The sequence below is a fragment of the Tamandua tetradactyla genome, chromosome 10 (genome assembly GCF_023851605.1).
Source record: "Tamandua tetradactyla isolate mTamTet1 chromosome 10, mTamTet1.pri, whole genome shotgun sequence".
NCBI lineage: Eukaryota > Metazoa > Chordata > Mammalia > Pilosa > Myrmecophagidae > Tamandua > Tamandua tetradactyla.
The window spans coordinates 31465535-31488939 of record NC_135336.1 but is presented as its reverse complement, the minus strand read 5'-3'; the positions used below and the strand labels follow the sequence as shown (position 1 = coordinate 31488939).

General features: G+C 34.3%; 1 protein-coding gene across 27 annotated transcripts in view; it reads right to left on the bottom strand.

Annotated features, from left to right (window-relative positions):
* ZBTB20 (zinc finger and BTB domain containing 20) overlaps window positions 1-23405 on the bottom strand; it is an 893822-nt gene that overhangs the window by 712869 nt on the left and 157548 nt on the right. For 23 of the 27 annotated variants that reach the window (XM_077118274.1, XM_077118272.1, XM_077118271.1 and 20 more), the window contains one exon: window positions 2069-2120. The exons of 1 other annotated variant lie outside the window; for it this stretch is intronic. The gene's annotated coding sequence lies outside the window, so the exon portion shown is untranslated. Of the gene's footprint in view, window positions 1-2068; window positions 2121-3920; window positions 3978-5685; window positions 5753-23405 lie in introns of those variants that run through there. 3 more of the 27 variants (XM_077118287.1, XM_077118288.1, XM_077118273.1) reach the window with 3 other exon arrangements.

Below are 23405 nucleotides of genomic sequence, written 5' to 3'. Positions count from 1 at the left end.
GGGTCTTTTTTATCCCTGAACAACCGAACAAAACAAAAGTACACATAGAAGAGGTCACTGAGCCATCTCATTTGGCTGGCAGTTTTATCTGAGAAACATGCAAATAAAAAAATAACATGGGCCATAATCCTACATAGTAGTATTTCCACATATCATTTAGTCAAATATTAATGTATTCATATTCAAATATCACACTGATATTTGGGAAGATGGAAAAATAAAAAAATATCATTTGTATTTTGTATATAAAAAATACAACTGATTTTTTTATTTTTCAATTACCTAATGTCCAGTAAAAGAAGAAAAATAAAATAGTCATTTTTCTCATTCTTCAGTTTTCTAAGCTAACCAATAGCTTATAATTAAAAAAACAAGCTACAACTCTTTCTTTGTATTCAGCTCTTTTACTGAGATACTAGGAAAAATATATTTTTTTAAACTAATTCACATCTTAAAATCTATTTCCCATTGAAAGGCTGTGTGGTCTGTGAGTACATATTATTTTTACTGGATAACTTTTAAATGTATAATCTGAAATATCTAACTAAACAAAGTAGTAAGCTAACAGATATTCTACCGCTAATTACTACATTTTATGCCATAAGGTCTCTTAAAACACCTACATACACACACACAGGCATGCGTGCTCAGAGTTAATCTAATTCTTGTTATGATTACTTCATTTCTACTACTAACCTAAAATATAATTTATCTTGTTTGTGAAATACAAATAAATGATACTATGGGGCAAGAGGGAGAGATAAAATTTAAAATATATAGCCCTATCTCTAATAGTTAGAAATAAAAAAAAATTGTAGCAAGTTGAAAATTATGTTGCTAAAAGGCATCTATACATATGGCTGTGAAAACTTAGTTGCAAGGAGAATTGGAGTTACTACAATCAGAAAGAATTAATGAAATACGAGGTTTAAAAGTACATCTTTAGTACTTCTGTACCTTAAAATATTGCCGAGTATTAATTTTTCATCAAGTTGTCATTTTCTCTGACATTTGGTTTTATTAATCAAGGCATTTATCATTAATTTGTAGAAAATATCATAATTAAGCCAAATAAAATAAAATCCTTAAAAGGTTAAAATTAGAAAGCAGGTGAATTAGAACTCTGACATTACCCTGTTGACATACAGGAGTTTTTGGAAGTGTGGGAATCAAGTTTTTGCAGTGAGTATGGTGCCTCAATCTTGGGACTGGCTGTTTTTTTAAAATGTTATAAAGATTTGATTTAAAGCTCCCTGACAGTTTTGACATTCAGGTGAAAGTACTGCTGCTGCATTTGGAATAATTTGCATATCCCACTGCTAAGCGGAATGTTTGAGGTATGCTCTGGTGTAAAGAAATTAAAAACAAGCTATCACACATGCTTAAGTGTATGTAGTCAGAAAACTGATGGTAGGATAGCATCACCCCATCCTTCTCCAATGTAATCTATGATTTTCTTCTATAATAAATTATCTACCATGTTATTCTTGCTGGAAGATCTAACTATGCATGTAAGAAGCAAAGTAATTACAGCCCCCTCTTGTCTAAGAAATCTTCAATCCCTATGAGCTCTTTATACACAATGCAACAACTCAAGTCTATTGTAACCCTTTTGCCTGAAACTTTGATTTCTAATTTTCAGTAGCCATTAAATCTCATATGAATGGTTTTGCTATCACCAACAAACGTATCTTTCTTTCTTACAATTAGCTGTAAAAAGTGAGAAGAAATAGACACTGATTTTTGAGTGAGCCAATATGATGTCTGTTAAGAAAGGAGCAAGGGATAAAATCAAGAGTACCAAACTTATGGGGAAAAAAAAGATAACACACTCCCATACAGAAGAAAGAAGAGGCATAGAAACATCCAACTAGACTGAGCCATTCTGAGATGATACAGGGTTTCTTATTTTTTATTTATTTCAGATTACTTGTAGGTAGATATAGAAAATATATTGACTGTGTTAAAGGAAATAAAGGAAAGATATGGAGGTAGTAAACCTAAGTTCTTAAATGTTATGAAACATTTCAAAAAGCTAAAACCCATTCAAGAAAATATTGGACGTTACCTTCAGCCTTCAGCCTCTCAAAGGGCAATTCTTAACAGTTCTGTTTGCATGCCTATAAAAAAGAAATACTTAAAATTAGAAATCTGCCTAGGACACAGTTTATATTTCCATAATATATTATGACTAGCTATGAGAACTAGGTAGCCTAGTTTATGTCAACTAATATCTAGCGTTTTAAAAAGAAAAAGATGAAGTCTAACACATTCAGATTCAGCTGTATACTTGTAGTACAAGTACTCAATAAAATGTGGCACAGATAGATAATCTAAACACTGTGCATACATTTTTGAGAATGATAGAGAACAAAGGGATTTATTGCAGTATTATTAAAAGTTTTCTTTATTTACACTAAAGGTATTTGCATTTATATTTTTATAATTTAAACTAGTAATTTAAAATAGCTCTTATCCCATTTGTTGATTTATTTGTTTATTCTTATTTAACAACTACTTCTCAAAGATCTATTGCTTATAATGCACTGGTAAGCATTGGTGAGTTAAGAAGTATATGAAGATATAACACAAGCCTTAAAATGGCTTAAGATTTCGGGCGGGCCACTGTGACTCAGCAAGCATAGTTCTTGTTTGCCATGCCGGAGACCCGGGTTCAATTCCTAGTGCCTGCCCATGCAAAAAGAAAAAACAAACACAAAAAAGAATAGCTTAAGATTTGAAAGTGGGCTAGGAGAGATTTGCATAGACACAGTAATCCAAAGAGAACAAAAAAGAAAAATAGGTGGAAAGAAAAAAAAAGGAGCTAAGGGAATGTGTTCAGGATATCTAGAGAAGGTCTATAGTACCTAATGCATTAGAATTTGAATATGGCTATATAATTCCTGTCTTAGAAGCAAGGCTAATAGTAGAATCTACCCAATTTATACACAAGGGTGCCAAACAAATGGATGAGTCATCTTTATATTTCTTTCCATCTGAATACATCTGATATTACAGAAGCAAAGTTGGGTCTGGGAGCTGAAGAGAAGGCAGGAGGTTGAGGTGCCTTTAAAGTACCTTTAAGTTTAATTTGGTGAGTTTAAATATCAAAAGAATCCACTAGAAACAACTCTCCTACTAAAAAGGAAGCTTGATATCATGTGTCCTTGGAAAGTGATCTATCATGAAATCTCAATGATGACCTCGATATCTAACATCCTTTACTAACAACCTTCACAAGAGAATCAGTATTTGAAATCTCAAAAGTCACTTTACTAATGGAAATGCACACATAAACATAAGCTGATCCTATAAACTGGTACATCTATAGTAAAAGATTCATTAAAAAAACTCTGAGAATTTTAATTGGGTCTTTAATATAAGTAAACAATGTTTTACAAAGGGGAAACAGAAAATCAGACATCAAACCACACCTGAGTTTAGGCTGCACTAATAGATAAATGAACTCCAGAAGAGAAAGGTGATAGTTCTGATCTACTACTCAGGGAACACAAGCAATATTTCACTTACTGTGCAACACCAAACCTTAGAAAAAGCACTGAAAATGAGAATCGTTTAGGAGGGGTAAGATCAGAATCATTAATTATGTATAAACAGATTATATTTTTAAATGGGGGGGCAAGGTGAAGAAGGATAGCTTTGAAAAAACTAATTTGGCCATTACATGAGAAATTATAAAAGTAATTATTTATTATCTGTTTCTTTTGCTAGACTGTAAGTGCTAAGGATTGTGTCCCATTTCTATGATTAATGCCTGACATAGTAGGAGATCAATGAATAATTATTGAATTAAAGAGTGAACAGCCTGCTGAATCTTTGAAAAAGGCACTAAGTTTATATCTATTTATAGGTAAAGAAATTTAAGCTTAAAGAAGTTAAAATATATTATCAAACTTTACCACCGTTAACACCAGCCTCGAACAAATCCCTGTTCATTCTTCCATTCAATATTTATTCTAGCAGGGGAGACAAACAATAAGCAAATAAATTATAAGACTTATAATGTCACATAATTAATACTATGAGGATAAACAAAACAAGGTAAAGTCACTGGGAGTCACATGCGCCGATGTTTTACATAGATTTGGACAGGGAAACGTCTCAGAAGAGGTGACAGGCAGGAACCTGAATGAAGTGAAGGAGAGAGTCAAGTTGGGTTGTTGTGAAGATTAAATAACACGTATAACGTTGATTAGTACAGTGGATAGCACACAGCAAATTGCAGTTCATAACAATTGCTTTATTACTATTTTTGTAAATTATAAGTTTTACATAATAATTTTGTAAATCCCCCACTAGAATATAAACTTGCCAAAGGCATTGATTTTTATCTTTCCTACAGCTCTTTAAATAGTGCCTAGCATGAACTCAATAAACATTTGCAGATCTGAAAATAGGAAGACACAATTATCAGTTCATTAATTAGAAAAAGTAAACAGACTATATGAATATGAAAAAGTCACCATGTTTTATATGCCAAAGTTAATCTAATCTTGCTAAATAAATGTCACATAACATTTTCTGAATAAAAGAAGAAAACAGGAAAGAAAACACATAATGTCTAGGGCCAATATTAGTCGTGGATAACAAAAGAAAAAGAAAGAATTGGAAAAAAGAAGTTATCAATATTAGGTCACTATTTTGACCATTTGCATGCTATGTCGCCTCCATCAAATACATTTTTCCTACTAAAAGAACTCTGCTATAAAAGTAGAGCAGCTTATGTATTCCTAATGTGAGTAGAGGGCCCAGAATATTGCAAACATTTAATAAATCTCTCTTGAACTGAATTGCATGAAATCTACTTTTATCAGTTCTTTGCTTTTAAGTTAGCTCAAATAAAACACATACAAAAAAAAATCACAGGAGATTGGCAACTTTACAAAATAAATTTCAACAGAAAAAATATCATAAGTTGCTACCCTGCAGCAAAGGGATCAAGAAAAGGATAGGTTTTACCAAAAATTGAAATATTGCCATTACAAGAGAGATCAGTAGAGCAGATCAGAGGGACTTCGGTATGGGGTATATAGTACAGGTAGCATTTCCACAAATGGGGTTGAGATTACAGGCTAATTATATGGGAAAAAAATAAACTTTATTTTTAAGTAGCCAAATTCATAAATCCTTATGCTTAACTCATATACTTCTATTTATTTACCTAACAAATCTGTTTATGTGCCTAATAAGGCCTTCCCCACCTTGGAGTTCAGATAATTATCTGCAATAGCAATGAAAGAAATATCAATGAAAATAACCTAAATATTTCACAATAGTAAACTGGGTAAATAAATTATGTGATATAATACGACATTTCCATTAAAAGTGGCAAGTAAAACTTTACAATGTATCAAGAATAAGGTACCGATTTTTAAAATATTTTGTTTTATAAACATATAAGACTATGCACAATTTTTAGATGTTTGAATATCTAAATGTGTGTGTATATTAGAAAAAGTACATGTGGGGTTGTTAGGGAACTATATTAAGTTACACTTAGTACTTAGCTCAGCTGTTAAGATTATGTTAGAATTTCTTCTTTGTTAGGATTGTTTCCCAAATTTCTACAATAAAGACAAATTATTTTTACAAAATTTAAAAAAGGCTAAAAGAAGGCACTAGTTTGTGTTTCAGAAAAAGAAATTAGATAATTTAATAGATTACCTGAACTGTTAAGAAAACCTTTTGAAAAAGTTATCTGTCCATATTTTTAGTGAATGTCTTCAGTTAACTGCATAAATAAAAAAGGAAGTAAAGAAAGAAAGAAGAAAGAATGAGTAAGGGAGGAAAGAGAACAACAACAAATAAAATGAAAGAAAAAATTGGACTTGTAACAAAACAGCAGCCACCCATAATGGTATGTATTAGATTTTTAGTAGCCTACATTTTACTGATCACATCCTTAAATTTTCAAAGAAAAGTAAAACCAAATAAAATATGCATACATTTCAATGACAGGGCCACTATAGAGAAATAAGCATAATATGTCATGAGAACAGATGTAGCTGTTCCAAATTAGTTTTGGAAGTAAGATTATAAATTTCAAATAAAATTTTAAAATAAGCAAATGACTATATCAGCTAAACTATTATGCTGTCCATTTCTGCAAAAGAAATGCTTTTTAACCCTTAATGAGTTACATGATGACTGTGACTCTTCTAGCTAGTTTATTTTAAGTGGAATCATTTTATATGGTACATTCTCAATTTTAGGACAAGATGAATAGAACTGTCTTCTAGTCTACCAAAGCTGCCAGAATGCAACACACACCAGAGATGGATTGGCTTTTAATAAAAGGGGATGTATTTAGTTTAAAAATGTATAGTTCTTCAGAGCAAAGGCAGTTAACTTTCAACTGAGGTTCTTTCTTACATGGGAAGGCACAGGGCGATCTCTGCTGGCCTTCCCTCCAGGCCTCTGGGTTCCAACAACTTTCCCTGTGGTGATTTCTTTCTGCATCTCCAAAGGCCTGAGCTGAACTGTGAGTGCCGAGATGTGATGTGCTGAGCTGCTTGGGCTGTGCTACATTGAGCTCGCTCATTTAAACTTCCAGCCAATTAAATCAAACATCATTCATTGCAGCAGGCATGCCTCCTAGCTGACTGTAGATGTAATCAGCAACAGATGAGGTTCACATGCCATTGGCTCATGTCCACAGCAGTAGAACTAGGCACCTTCACCTGGCCAAGTTGACACCTGAACCTAACTACCACATGTCCACCCCTTGTCAACTTGGCAATTATACACATCACCTTAAATGATATTAAAGTGACAAAAATTCTCTTTCGGCTGTGGCCCTATGAATCTTAAAACAAGCTTATCTGGTGCCAATATGCAAAGGAGGGTCAGTCACAGGATACATGCTTTCATTTCCACAGGGAGAAAAATTGGAAGAAACACAGGAGTCACGAGACTCAAACAGTTCTGAAAACCTGCAGGGCAAACTCTATTGGATTTCAAAGTCTGAAAGTCATATATCCTTTGGTTCTAGAAAGTGGCAGTCCTACCCTTTCCAAGGATCTTTGCAGTGGCCCACCTCTTTCTGAATCAACCTTGGGGGACATTGAGGAGACCACCATTTCCTCAGCTCCATCCTCTCCAAGCTTTGGGGCCACACCTTGGCTCTCTGCCATTTCCAGGACACATGCTCAACCCCTCCATGTGGTGGCAGCCAGAGTCTCCCCAGTCCCCAAGGAGAGTGCTATACCTTCTCCAAGGCCTGAGGCGGTACAACTCTTCCACTGCCACGAGGTGGGAAACTCACCCTCTCCATGTATATGGGTGGATCCACTTTCCTGGCCTGAGGCTCCCTGGCTTCAGACCCAAGTTTCCATGGTTCTCATTCTGCAAACTCCAATTTGTCCCTTTTGGTCCCCTTTTGTCCAGATTGGCAGCGGCTTCGTTACACCAACAGTTTCTTCAAGCACTCCAGGACTTCCCCATCGTTCTCTTCATAGTTCCTCCAAAATCTTTCCCTTATCCATCGAAAAAACTGGTTCAACATGTCTGGTATTTGCAAACTGCAGCAGCACCCCACTTCTCTGGTACCAAATCTGTTCTAGTCTACAAAAGCTGCCAGAACACAACACACCAGAGATAGACTGGCTTTTAATAAAAGGGGATTTATTTAGTTAAAATGTATAGTTCTTCAGAGGAAAGTCAGCAAACTTTCAATTGAGGTTCTTTTTCACATGGGAAGGCTCAGGGTGATCTCTGCTGGCCTTCTCTCCAGGCCTCTGTGTTCCAACAATTCTCCCTGGGGTGACTCCTTTTTGCATCTCCAAAGGCCTGGGCTGAGCTACAAGTGCTGAGATGAGGTATATTGAGCTGCTTGGGCTGTGCTATGTTGAGCTCTCTCATTTAAGCTTCCAGCCAATTAGATCAAATATCATTCATTGCAGAAGACACGCCTCCTAGCTGAATGTAGATAGAATCACCAATAGATGCGGTTCACATGCCATTGCCTCATGTCCACAGCAACAGAACTAGGCACCTACACCTGGCCAAGTTGACACCTGAACCTAACTACCACAAACTGCTAAAGTCCATTCTCTATCAATAATCATAAAATACAATTCTACTTCAATAAATAAAAAAAGGGAAGTATGAGCTTTGGTTGTAGCCTATCAAAAATGGCAAATGAAAACCAATTTATAATCCTCAAAGAACAACCAAAGGAACCTATACATTTATATGCTCAAGAAGACCAGATGCATTTCCTCTAAGACTGAAAAAGGTTAACTTAGTTCTAGTACATCCATAATGTTTCTTCTTATGGAAGTTGTTCATTCTGACTTTAGAAAGTATTAGAGTTTTCAAAATATCAGAGATATCTGATAATTTCTATGGTAGAGTTTTCTTAGTGTCCTTCAGAATAGCAGCCTGCTAAACCTCACACTATAACCATCTAAAATCAAATCAAATTCTACTGATTTAGGAGCTCGAGGGCAACAACAAAAGGCCATTCACTTGACTCAATTACACATGCTATTAGGCATTCTAGTTTCTCTTCCAAACAGAGGGGGAAAGTTCAGAAATACAATATGCTAAGTACTGCTTTAACCCTAAAATCCAACCAATTAAAAATTTTTCTCACTTGTCTCTTTAAAAGTAACCCAAGTCCTTCCTTTATTACATACAGATTCACTCTGTTTATCCTTATTTCCCAATAGCAGAATGCACTAAATAAATTCTTAAAAACCAACACACCAGCAAATAAATAAATTAAAATGCAATGACTATAAAAGTACACAGTCTAACCTGCTTAATTATTAACAGGTAAACAGAATGCATTTCTGAATTATTTACTTAATCTCCATGAACTAAAACTTTTAAGTTTTTGAGCTTGAAATGTATGTCCTTTCTAAAAGGATCATAAAACAATTATTTAAAAATATTCTATTAAGCTATTTTAACAGAAGCAATTAAAAAGCACCAGAGTAAATGTGAATTTAGGCATTGCACAGTGCTTAAGAGGTATAACCCATTTTTAAGATTTTAAAAGTCAATAAAATTCTTTTTTTCCAACTTTCCCTTTCCTCTTTCAGATACTTCATTCCCCAATACATCTGGACAGAATGAATAGAAATATTCTGTACTAAATAACATTAATGATATTGACACAATAATGGTTTTGAAATAAGCATTTAGAGAATACTGTTATTCCTAAGCATATCTTAAAACTACAATAATGAAGCTATAGGAAATGTCAATAATGCTAAAACTAGAAGGAAAAAAAAGAGAGTGAACAGTAGACAAAATCATCATTTTTTCCAGATGAGACACCAGCTTGGCTAATGTTTGTTGTTTGGCACAGTAAACATTGATTACCTGGGATGCCAGTCAATTAAATTTTCTAGTGAGCTAGGGACGGGTTCATTAGGGGGGAAAAAGTTTTTGTTTTGATCCTTTTTACTACAAATTTAAGACATACTAATAGATTTTCCTGCCTGAGTAAATAGATATTATAAACATAATTTTATCTTTCATTAAAGATGAAAAATTATATTACTTTAGAGATGATTTTTAACCTTTTGGGGGTGTCATAAGCCCCTTAGAGCACATGGTAAAAATCAGGATCTTTTTCTCTAGAAAAGTGAACATGCTCACAACATTTTGTATAAAATTTTCAGGGGTGCAGGGACCCAAATAAGATTTCTTGCCTTCTCATTTTACGGAATTCTAAATAAATTTAAGAAATTCTATTCACTATACAGTAACCTCAGGACATAAAAAGGATGTTTGAAGTTTCTTTTTGAAGACACCCTAATAATGAGCTATTTTCTTATGATTTGTCTCCTTTTTTCTAAAGGGGAGTGTAAAAACAATTCTGGTTAATTTAGTCTTGGTTAAAGGTTAAGTATGTCTCGTTTTAGGACAGTTGCATTACCAGTGTTGCGAGCTTTTTTCTTTTTTTTAAAGTGCTCCTTTCAAATCATTCCACATTCCAGAAGTGGTAACAATTTTCTTCTCATATTTTTTAACTCAGAGGAGGTAGGGTCAGAGAGAAAGCTACTTAATTTTCACCTTTATTCTAAAGATCAGTAGATAGTAGCAAACTCTTACATACGCATACCCTATTTCGGGTTCTAAGTGCTTTTCTGTGTATTAACTTATTCAAACCTCACAAAAATTCTAGAAGGTGGGTCCTGTCATTATCTCCATTTTGTTCATGTGTAAACTGAGGCACAGCACCAGGATCCACATGCAGTCTATATGCCTTAAGAGTCTCTGCGCGTACACACCCTATTACACTGTTGGCTTCAATCTTCATGAGCTAATGGGCTTTTCAGGTGGTTTTACATTTAATGCAAGTGCACTCCTTCACTATCATGCAAAAGGTATTCATGATGTTTTGCCAGGAATAATCCACTTAGGAAGTTGTTGTTAAGTTGCTGAAGAAACTGGTATCACCCTTATGCAACTGGTAATAATAGATCATTGTAAATTTCCCAGAGTCAAATGGCCCAGATGAAAAAATGAGACAGCACTAGCTCAGTAAATGTGGAACCCTGAATAAAAGGTGACCCCTAAATTCCTTTTTGGAAATGTGTCTGATGAGATAGAAAAATTGAATGATTGTGCATTCTCAAGCCAACCAGGACAACACTATAAATTGTCCATATTATTATAATAATAGTAGTTCCCAAAGGTGGAAATGTCTGCTATTCCTGATTGGTTAGAAGAGAAGTACAAATCAGACTGTATGATATTTTATTTTCTAGACTTAGTTTCCATAAAATAAAATATTAAAGTAAAATACATATTTAGTGAGGATAGGCAAGTTGCTTCAGTGGCCAAAGTCATAGCAACATGAAAATGTTCTTGGCGTATCCCTTTCACTGACAGATTGAGCGTTCCCAGAGATAGCAACCAATTTGAATCAAAGGATTTGCTTTTAGTGTACTAACCTTTATATTTTCAGTAGTCCATGAAGAGCAAAGGCTGATAACAAAACAAAATTTCCCAACTTTACAGTCTGTGTAAAAAGGAGTTTAGTTAAAATTGTTCCACTTAATTTTTATTGACTTATTTCCTACATATACATGCAAGGAAATGGCTACCAGTGAAACATAAAGCTGAAAGGCAAAATGTCTACAGTCCTGAAAAAATGGTTACAGATCAGATATACAGGAAATGAAGGTATGGTGCAGATACACAATAGCATCTATTTCTAGATAGAAATAGGAATACAGATGCAAGACAAGATAACAAGAAGGAACCTGATAACTCAGGCCATTTCTCTACATTAGAACCAGAGGCTTTTATTAGTAATTGATTCCTGTGCAGCCAAGACAGATTGGTAATGGGAACCTGGTTAAAATGGAAAGTATGTCTGGAATACAGCATCAGTTTCAGCTTTTCTGTCCCTAAGTCATCCTATCCACCATAATGTTACAAATATTTGGAAATCATTCTAGTAATTACTTCATTCCCTATTATAATTCCCAAACACTTGCAATATCAAATCCTGTGTGCTTGGTTTCCAAAGTCCTCTATAATCTGGTTCCATCATTCTTATTCAGCCTTACTCAGAATAATGCAGAAATTTCATGCTCCAATTCAATCAGATAAGATTTTTAACTAATATATATTGATTCAGTAAATATTTATTAGGACCTAAAATGTGTTCAGCAGTATTCATGGAGCTAAAATATTTTCAAACATATATCAGGTTTTCCTAACCCCTCAACAAATACCTCTATTATGTCTTTTGTACCAAATTTAGCACAGGGGACTCTTGCCCACTCTCTTAATTACTTTAAATTTAGAATGAACAAGAAGTAACTTCAATTTGAGAAATGCCAATATGAGAAATTAAAGCTATCATATATCAGAGCACTTAGGAATTTGGTATATGATTTAGGAACTGAACAGCATCACTGCTCAAGGTTGTTCTTTTTTTTTTTTTAAGGAGGTACAAGCATTAGTTGTCTTTATTTCCAGTATTTACATGTTCTTTTCACTGCATAGGGTTCTAAAGTCCAATTTGTAACCGAGAAATTAGGATTTAAAGAATAATTTTGATTACTGAATCATACTATTTTTGCTTTCTGGTATATTAGAGTAGACAAAGGTCAATACCTGAAATCCCTAACTATAATTCAGCTGCCCTGATATCTGAAATTATTGTAAAAACCCTTATCTTGCGCATTTGTGTCAGTAAGAGCTGTTAGTCCCTTTATCTGGTCATTTTCTTGTAGGGCAGAAGCCCTAATGGTTAATGAAGAATTTGAAGACAACCATTAATTAGCTTCAGCCCTTGACATTTGTAAATCATATCAGCTAGATTCTGCTAGTGAAAGCTAACTTGTCTTTCTTCTTTTCGGCTTATACCTTTAGTATTGAAGTGATAGCTCTGCCTCTCCTTCTTTCAACTTATGTTCTCCTATTGAAATGATAATAATAACACTGCCTCCTTTTCTGCTTTGAACTTGCTATTCAAAATTACCTCATCCCCCCTTGCTAAAATCCTTTGAAACCTTGAACCCCCCTAAACTCAGGGAGGCAGATTTTGGGCTGCTAGGCCATCTGCTCTCCTACACACACCCAGTAATAAATTCTTTCTCTTCTCCAGTGTCTCAGGAATTGGTTATTGAATGCATTGGGCCAAAGAATCCATGGCCTTTGTCCGGTAACACAGTCTCGATTTATCTTTCCATTATAAATAATCATTATTTTTATATGTTTCAAATCCCTTTCTCTATTTTAAGCCTCATGAAGGTAGATATTGTGTTTTTCCACCTTTGAATCTCCTGCACGGCTTAGCAAAGAGCCTGGAACCGATTATACTGTTTGTAGAATACATGAATATGTGAAATTTTAAGAATTCCACAGGGGCAGCATGCTTGTTTGAAATTTTATGCAACCCAGAAAAGCTATGGTATGTTAATCCAATCTTCGGGGTGCAGACTTATTGTGGAAGGGATCTTTTGATTAGGCTGTTTCCATGGACATGTGGCCCACCCAATTATGAGTGGGACTTTTTAGATTATTTCAATTAGATTATTTCCATGGAGATGTGACACTGCCCATCCAAGGTGGGTCTCAATTAGCTTACTGGAGTCCTTTAAGAAGACAACATTTTGGAGAAAGCTAAGACACAGATGCTTAGAGATGCAGAGCCATTTGAACCCAGAAGCCCAGAGAGAAGGACAGCAGATGTTGCCATGTATCTTCCCAAGTGACAGAGGAACCTCGGACTTGTTTGGCCTTTCTTAAGTGAAGGTATCCTCTTATTGATGCCTTAACTTGAACGTTTTCATGGCCTTAGAATTGTAGTTTGTGAATATTTCCTCCTTTCTTCCCAGTCCCTCAAGGGACTTTGCAAATAATTTTTTATTCACTGCCCAAATTACTCTGGGATATATCAGGGCATCACACTAACTCAAGGTTGTTCTTGTCACTAGATTTCAGGGACATGGTCAAGGTGGAAAATGCTGATGAAAACTAGTAGTGAAACTATCATGTGTGTACCTGATCAAAGCACTTGACCAACACTTGATCCAAGCAAATTGAAACTGGCAAGAAGTTTGTGTCAGGGTAATTCTTGGCCTTAGAGTAACATGAAAGCTTCATCCTTTCAATTAAGGCATAGATTTTTCCCTATCTTACTATCTAAAATAGATTGGCAGTTAAATTTCAGACTAGGTATATTATGACTAACAGAATTTTAATTTTAAGTAATTTGTTGAATTTAATTGACTTTTCAAATATGAGTTTTAAATACTGAGTATTTTCCCATATTGATATTATAGACCTCTTACTCTCTAGCTTCCAAAATCAAGTGTGTCTCTTTGCATAATCTTCATGTTTTCCACAAGTGGTTCAATTGCCATTTCTGCATACATTTTTTTTCCAGTGACTATTTCCTTTCCCCTGTTATTCTCCCTATTGTCCTTCTTATGCAAAACCAATTTTACTCTCTGATTTGCCTTTTTCATTCTTCTTCCAAAAAGTGTATTGATGGAAAACGCTCCTTCCATTTCCTGACATTTTAATTTCAACATACCACCTGCAAAATTCACAATCCACTTTGTCAACCTACAACCTGTTTTTTCTCTGTGAGGTTGGTATTCATGAAGATCATAGAATTTGAGATGTCTCTATGCAGTCACTTATTCTGGCACATTCCCAGTTCTGATCTACTTCTTGTTAAAAATCAAATATACAAAAATCTATATCATTTTTTTAAATCCTTCTTCAGGTCATCCTCCTACAAGGCACAGCTCTCTTAAGTGCCTCTGCTCACTCACTGTTCTCTGTTGTAGAAGGCTGTGCGCTGTCAGAATGTATGGTAGCTGTCCAGACTCAGGCAGACTGACATTCTGAGTAAGTTTCTCCTTGGTCGTAGAACCAAAGAACCAAGTGCTAATTCCCAACTTCTCCAAAACTCTCACTATCTCAATGTTTTCCCCTATCGCCATCTTCTCTTATTCCTATCTGGGTATCTGTCATGGTCAGTTTCATGTGTCAACTTGGCCAAGTGGTAGTATCTGTTTGTCTGGTTGGGCAAGTGCTGGCCTGTCAGTTGCAATAGAGGACATTTCATAGAATTAAATCATGATCATGTCAGCTGATTCCATTTGTAATCAGCCAAAGGGGAGTGTCTTCTGCAATCAGTGATGCTTAATGTAATCACTGGAAGCCCTTTAAGGAGAATTCAGAAGAGACAGGCTCTCCTCCTGCTTCGGCTGGTGAGTCTCTCCTGTGGAGTTCATCCAGAACTTCCATTGGAATCGTTGGCTTCACAGCCTGCCCTGTGGATTTTGGACACTGCATTCCCATGGTCATGTAAGACACTTTTCTAAATTTTATATTTGTGAGAGTTCCCTGTTGATCTGTTTCTCTAGAGAACCCTAACTAATGCATCTTGGTAACAGAAGTGGGGTTCTTAAGAAACAGAATCAACAGGATCTAAGCACAGCTTTGTTCTCCTTGATGTAATGATTGAGATGTAATCAATTAAACCTACTCATTTTAGCTCAGAAACCTACATTTCTGTTTAGAATGATATTGATTATTTTAATAACCAAGAAAACATGTTTAAAGCTAATTGTATGCCCTGTTTTCACTAACACTCTTACATGTTCACAGAACATGGAGGATCCTAAATACACACACACACATACTTTTATTAGAATCTGGTTTCCCTGATATTCTTTCTATTCCTGTATCAGGCCACATTTGTTCAAGAGTCTTAAACTTGCTCTTCCATATCTTTGCATGGTTGCTTCCCTTTCTCATCCTTCAATTTTCAGCTCACATGGAACCACCTCACCATTTTGAACTAAGTTACTTTTTGTTCAACTATCCACCCTTTCTGACTCTTTATCCCACTATCCATTTTTATTTTCTTCACATGTTATCACTATTATTTATTTACTTATATATGCATCGTTGTCTATCTCCCCACATTACTATTACTGACTCTATCTGTCTTGTTCACTGACAAATCACCCACCCCCAGGCATCATCAAATCACCCGCCTGGCACATAAGCACTCAAACACCTGATGAATGAATAAAAGTCATTAGGAAATCAATATTCAAGTCATAAATATTTACAAAACATCCATTTTGTGCATGATGGCATTTTTTTTTCAGTTAAGTCCCAGCCTAAGGGATGTTTGGCCCCTAACATAAGTCAAGTTGATAACATTTATTTTGAAAGCATCCTAAAAAAAAAAAAAAGATTGAACAGAATTAGACCTAAAATAATTTGGTACTTAAGACTATCAAAATTGTTTGTTTCTCTCAGCTGTGGCACGACACTTATTGATATATCAGTGTCTACTGTTATGATGCCAAGAAGGACGGTTGAATGGAACTAAATAAAAGCAGTGAAGGTGACCCAAGTCTCATTTTGGATATCCTTTATTGCCTTTATATTTACTTTGCTGCTTATATTTTTTGACACCTATTGACCTTTACTAACCTTAACTGTCAGAATGCATGGGTCAGCTCCCATGAATCATGAAATATTCAGGGCAAGACTAAACTCTAAGTTTAATAACTACTTCCTTCATGAGGGAACAAATAGTCTACTATGCATATACTTGACAACAATGTAATATTTCTAATTGTAAAAAATTATTCATCTAAACAAGGGATGTGCAAATATTTTCTGTAAAGGACCAAATAACAAAAATTTTAGGGTTTGCAGGTCATATGGTCTCTGTCTAAATGATTCAACTCTGCTATTTCAGCATGAAAATAGCCACAGGCAATAAATACAAAAACAAATGAGCATAGCTGTATTCCAGTAAGGCATTATTTAAATAATCAGATAGGGGGCCAGATTTGCTGACCCCGATCTAAATCCATCAGAGAAAGCTCCTGAATTTCTAGACAGGAGGGGCTTAGCAACAAAATTTGATTAGAAATGTTGTTAAGATAACTTGTATTAGAAGTTATATTTGCATATGCACACTGCTTTTACATGAATTGTATAACTAGGTCAGAGGTTGATGGAGATTATTGGGTCCCAAACCCCCTAAGTCATCACTTGTCAATTGCAAACTAATCCCACAATCAATTTGGGGGCATTTTCAGTGTTACATTTTGGCCTTACAGTTGACTCATTGGTTTTCCTTCAATATCCAATCTATCATATTATTTCTGTCTTAATTTAAAAATTATTTTTGAAAAGCTACAACAAGCACTTGGTTGAAGTTCAAAAAGTATATTCCTTTTATCCCTGCTAATTCTGCAATTCTATTTTAAATACCTACTCATTTTTCCAGACATGATTTGTTTGTAATAAACTGATCTTGTTCATTGCTCATGATTCCTTTGTCTTCAAGATGTTTACTAATTTTTCCTCCAGTCTTTTATTGAGAATGTTTTCAGATTTACTGTAAGGCCATTTCAAGTTACATTTGCACTATATTTATTTTAAGTATTTTTCTCCCTCAAAATCTTTTATGTCTTCTAAATTTTCCAATTAAAATATGCCTTCTTATATCCAAACTACTAAAGACTCCTTTACCTGTTTCTGGTCGACAGCCATTTTTAAAAGGTATTTTAACTCACTCCATGTTTCACAAAATTGTATTTCACCAGCAAAATAGCTAAACAATTAATGAAGTACATTTATCTGTATCATCAAGAAATAAGTTATTTACTAATTAGTAACAACGATTTTCTATTCTGCATCTTAGAGTCACTGCAATGTATTTTACTGCCAATCAGCCTTCATTAAGTTATCAGTTCTTCAGTTTGCGATAACCAATAAATTGTACTTTATATTGCTGAAATCCAATTCTACATTCTCTGCTCTGGCTACATAAATCTCTAGGGCCTATGATGTCAAAATATATATATTCAGCTTTAACTAGGGTTTTGTAAAAATGCTAACACTGTAACACCTAAATACAAAGTCTACCATTCAGTTATATCAATATGTCATACAGATGTGACATTGAAATAAATTGAGAAAATAAATAAAGTAAGATGTTAGATAATAATATAAAAGCTGCTTCAGTTTGGATACAATATTCAATAAATGAAAACACTTGAGAATTCTAGTAAAAGTAAACTTTGAGATGGTTAAAATAGCCATTCTAAATAATGGGAACATTTAGGTAATTGTCTGTACAAAACAAAGATGAGGCTTTCTGGGATCATAAAATGCTCGACCTACCAGGTACAGTGAATGCAGAAAGCATTCCACTAAGTTACACAATAGGGGTACGATTGTTGAGTCTATCAGAAAAATAGCATTTTCAAAAGCTCAATAAAGTAATTGATTCATTTAAAAAATTGGAAAGATTCTCTTTTTCCTGATAAAGAGAATCATAAAAGGTTGCAATATTTGCAAAAGATGATGAAGTGTTCATCTCACTTGTAAGATTTGAATAGCTTTATTACTTATGCTCCTGCTATGAATTCAGCATGTTGAAGAAAAACAGTATCAAAAGAACTCAGTTTGCTGATCCTGTGTTCCCAATAATATCACATGATGGAATGGGAGATTTCACACACAATCAAGCTGACAGTCACTTACTATGTACTCAGAGGGATCAATTTTCCCCTGTAGGAAAGAGTACAGCACAAATCATAAAGTGCCAAAAATTGAGTGTAAGTGCAAACCTCTCAAGTTCACTCAGGTATCAGCCAAGCTAAAAACACCGGTTTAGCTACATGTGAAAGCAGTTAAGTCCAACGAGTTAAAGGGTAGGGAAGATTGGAATTAGAAGAATTTATCTGCCTCTAGGACAGTTCATCCGACTCACTGAAAAGAATCACACCCAACTGGCCAATGATTTGTCCAGTCTATGGCTGTCTTATCAATGCAATCATTCCCACTCCTCACCCCCTCCCTGTCTCACCCTCCCTCTTAAACTCTTTTCTCCTTGTACCATCTTTCCCCACCCAGTGTTCAAGTCCTCGTTTTCTCTCTCCACACTCAGACATACATACACACTGCATGATACTGACTGTTAACTTTTAAAGGATGTTCCCTTAAAATCACAGAGGATTATTTACATGACAGTGCAGTAGTAACCACTGAAGAGTTAGGACAAAATGATCCAAATAAACAGTAGATACGTTAATATACACACTGCATCATCTCTTAATGTTAGGATTACCATGCTATAAACAACTTTAACAAAGATTAACATAAAGATCCTAAAAAAACTACTCTCAGCAAAGACAGGCTACTATGAAAAGTTAATGCCAGTAAGTATGGCAGATTTATCTGGTGTAGCTGTATGTCTGTTTCACTTCAAATACAGATATTCAGTCAGTTTTACTAACTAGAAATGTAAGCATGTTAGAAAGATTAGAAAATGAAATCTCTGGATGCCAGAAAAGGAGAACTTAAAGCTAGAGCCATTGCTGGCCCCCTGAGGCATCCATGTCCAAATATACATAGATATTTGAGATACTGGGTAAAGTATTAAACACAGACTTGGGGACAACAGACAAGGCCTGAAGCCAATGAAAAGAGTGTACTGCAAGTGAAAGTCATGCTTACTAATGGATACCCCACCCATAAGATTAGGACTAGAAAAAAGTCTAGAAGCTAACATAGAGAAAACAGCAGGAAAACTTTATGTCCACTTAGGGCTCTGGCTGGAAAAAAAAAGTCACATGAAAAATATGAAATCCAGTTATATGCCATGGGCATTTTAAGAGTCAGAATTCACACTATCTGTTTGGTATAGGTAATCCAAGGTAAAACATTAATATAAAACGGTCAGGATTTCCATATGGACAGAGATCTTGGAACATGGGATAGAAAGAAATGCTATCCTATACTCACTTTGGAAGGACTTAAAGAAATCCCGCAGCAAGCAACCTTTTCCAGCTAAAGATAAGTTCACCATAATATTAGAAACTGATGTTCCTTTTTCTATTCAATCAAAAAACAATTATTGAATGCCTATTTGGGGGATATTGTTTTAGGACAGGAAGATACAGTAGTGAATAAAACATTATTCCTATATTCAGGAAGTTTATATTCTAGTTAGGAGACAATAAAGAAATAAATTGTAAAATATGATGTCCACATCTAATAAATGAACCAAGAAAAATGCAGGATAAGAGAAAAGAAAGTGGAGAGATAGAGAAGCAGCTATTTAGATAGAATATTTATAGAAAGGCTCTCTCAAAAGGTGAAATTTGAGCAGAACCTTAGCCAAGGTGGAGTAAGTCATGAACAGAAGAGAAATCAAGCAGCAAAAATAATAATAATAATAATAATTAATAAAGATACAGAAGATTTAAACAATATAATCAATAATCTTGAACTGATGCATAAAACCTTTTCCCTTCAAAGAGATAATGCACTTTCTTTCCTAACTAATGCATAATATCTACAAAATTGGCCAATTATTGATCAAAAGGGCGGTCTTAACAAATACCAAAGAATCTGAGCTATAGGTTTTTTTTTTTTTTGTCTGTCTGGTTGTTTGTTTGTCTTTTTTTTTTTTTCACTATTATTATTACTTTTATTTTTTTTCTCTATATTAACATTCTATATCTTTTTCTGTTGTGTTGCTAGTTCTTCTAAACCGATGCAAATGTACTAAGAAATGATGATCATGCATCTATGTGATGATGTTAAGAATTACTGATTGCATATGTAGAATGGAATGATTTCTAAATGTTGGGTTAATTTCTTTTTTTTTTGTTAATTAATAAAAAAAAAAAATGGAGCTCATGGAGTGAAGGAAAGTACTGGAATTTGGCCCTAGCTACTTAAAGTACCAAACTTAATATGGGGTTGGTGATGGCAGCTGTAGGTCTTTGCCCATTAGAGTAAATTTGTGACAATTAATTCAATGATTAATCTTACAAAAAACAAAAACAAAAAAAAGATACCCCTTTTGTGCTAGTTTGAAAGGATGTATGTACCCTGGAGAAGCCATGCTGTAATCCTGATCCCATTTTGTAAACGCAGCCATTTCTTCTAATCCCTAGTCAATGCTGTATGTTTGAAATTTGGAAATAAATCATCTCCCTGGAGATGTGATTTAATCAGGAGTGGTTGTTAAACTGGATTAGGTGATGACATGTCTCTACCCATTCGGGTGTGTCTTGATTAGTTTCTGAAGTCCTATAAAGGAGGAAACATTTTGGAGAATGAAAGAGATTCAGAGAGAGCAGAGAAGAACGACATAACTATGAGAATCAGAGAGCCCACAAGCCAGTGACCTTTGGAGGTGAAGAAGGCAAACGCCTCCTGGGGAGCTTCATGAAACAGGGAGCCAGGAGAGAAAGTAGCAGATGATGTGTGCCCTTCCAGCCGAGAGAGAAACTGTGACTGTGTTCGCCATGTGCCTTTCCAGATGAGAGAGAAACCCTGAATATCATCGGCCTTCGTGAACCAAGGTATCTTTCCCTGGATGCCTTTGATTGGACATTTCTATAGACTTGTTTTAATCGGGACATTTTCTTGACCTTAGAACTGTAAACTAGCAACTTATTAAATTCCCCTTTTTAAAAGCCAAAAAAAAAAAATACCAAAGAATCAATACCATATAAACCAAGTTATTTGACCACAATGCAATAAAATCAGAAATTGATGACAAAAAGATAGATTAAAAATCATTATGTATTTAGCAACTAAAAACACATTTATAACAAATCTATGCATCAAAGAAGGAATTATAATGGAAATATGAAATATTTTAAACTCAAAAGAATAGAGGCATTACATTTCAAAACCAGTGTGTTGTAGCTAAAGTAGAATTTAGGGGTAAATGAATGGCCTTAAATGCATTCATTAGATCTTTAAAAGATTTAAAATTGTTAGCTAAAGATCTAACTTAAGAACTTAAAAATAATAGGATAAATCCAAATTAAGCAGAAGGAAATAAAAAGGATTTAGAGAAAATTTAATGACAGAATAAAAATGCAATAGAGAGGAACAACAAAGCCAAATTTGATTCTTTAAAAAGACTAACAAAATATTAGTTTAAATCATATGAAATTGTCAATACTCAACTAAAAAATAAAACCAACATTAATCAAGAAATTATTAATCAATGAATATTAAGCAAGAAAAAAGAGGCACTAATTAGAAATTTCAGGAATGAAGAGTATATATCTCTACAGATACAGAAAAGGTAAAATATTATGAGATCCTACACTAAACAATTAAATGGCAATCAATTTTTAAAAACTCAAATGAAATAAAATATTCCTAGAAAAGTATGACATACCAAAATTTATATGATAAGAAATATGAAATGTGAATAGATTTATGATTAATAAGTGATATACAAAATCTCCCTACAAAATAGCTGTTTTGTATAGTTTTATAGGTGAGTCTTCCCAAGCCTTGAAGGAAAGGATAAACCTAGTCTTTTATAAACTAATATAGAAAGAAAAATAAATATCCTGGACTAATTTTATAAGGCACACAAAACTCCCATATCAAAACTAGAGTGTGAGAAAGGAAAAGTATATGATCTCACCTGAGCATAGATATAAAAATCCTAAATAAAATCAGTGCAAACCAAAGAAAGCAACAAGCATTTGTGCATATGTATAGAAATACATGATAACCATGTTGAATTTATCCCAGGAATGTAAGAATTGTTCAACATCAGAAAAATACATTAAATGAAACACCATATTCAGAGATTAAGTTAGAAAGACAGGATTCTCAACATAAAGGGAAAAAATTCAACAACACCTTAAATATAGATAAAGGACATGCAGTAGTTAAGGGGAGATATGTGTAACACATATAACTAGTGAAGCCTTTATACTCACACTATATAACAAGTTTCAACAAATCAATAGGAAAAAAATATGCATTCTACTCGGAGAAAAACTACTGGCAAACAATATAATAAACAATTCAGAGAAAATAAAACCTGATTGGCCAATAAGAATATGAAACGATACTCAACCTCATTAAAACAAAGAAACAAAATTAAAGTGTTAAATTGACATACTGTTAGTTCTATTCATTCATCAAAAATTTAAGTCGGCCATTATTAAGGGTTGGAGACAATATGGAGAAAGGGCAATCCAGACATTGCTGGTAGAAGTGTAAATTGAAATAATTCTTTGGAGACCAATTGCTCATTACTTTGTAAAGTCCCCCAAACCAGCAATTCAAATACAGATACCCTCCCACAGGTATACAAGGAGATATTGACAAATAGTCACTGCAATACTGACTATACGAGGAAAAAAAAAAAGAGGAAAGAAGAAGGGTAGAAAAGAAAAGAAACACTTAAATATCCAACAATAGAATAGGGATAAATTGTGGCTCAGTAATGGAGAGGAATAGTGCACAGTATATAAAGCAGTTTAAATTCCCTGGATCCATATGTATCAACATGGATAAATATGAATATGCATAATGTTAAGTGGAATTAACTAGGTTGCAGAATGACCTTAAGGGTTCCCAAAATTTCTTGGTTCACAGAGTCCTTAGAGTCTCTTTTTTTTTTCATGGAGCCCTTAATGTCATATGTAATTTTTCACAACACCCTAAGCTAAAAAAATACCTAAGAGGTCCATTATTGTGTAGTTGGGTCTAAATAATTTAATGACTATTTATGTCCCAGAAATTTAGGAGCTATAGAAAAAAGGATCAACATAAATTGAAAGGAAAAAATTATTTTAATGTAATTCATAAATAACCATGCTTAGATTACTTATTGTTGGTATGTGTGTGCCTTTGGTTATAACATGACATCTCAAACCTTGGAGTGAGATTGAACATTGCCAACCTCTTTTCCTGTTCTGTATTCATGCAGTACTTGTTTTTTTTATCATAGCAAGTGCCAAAAGACCAGCTTCATAAAGACATGCTGTCATCAAAAGGAATGTACTACAATCAACTGTTGAAACTGTGAGCTCCTTCGAGCTAGTAGCTCACCCAGTGTCTGACAGATGTTGACTATTTCCATGTTT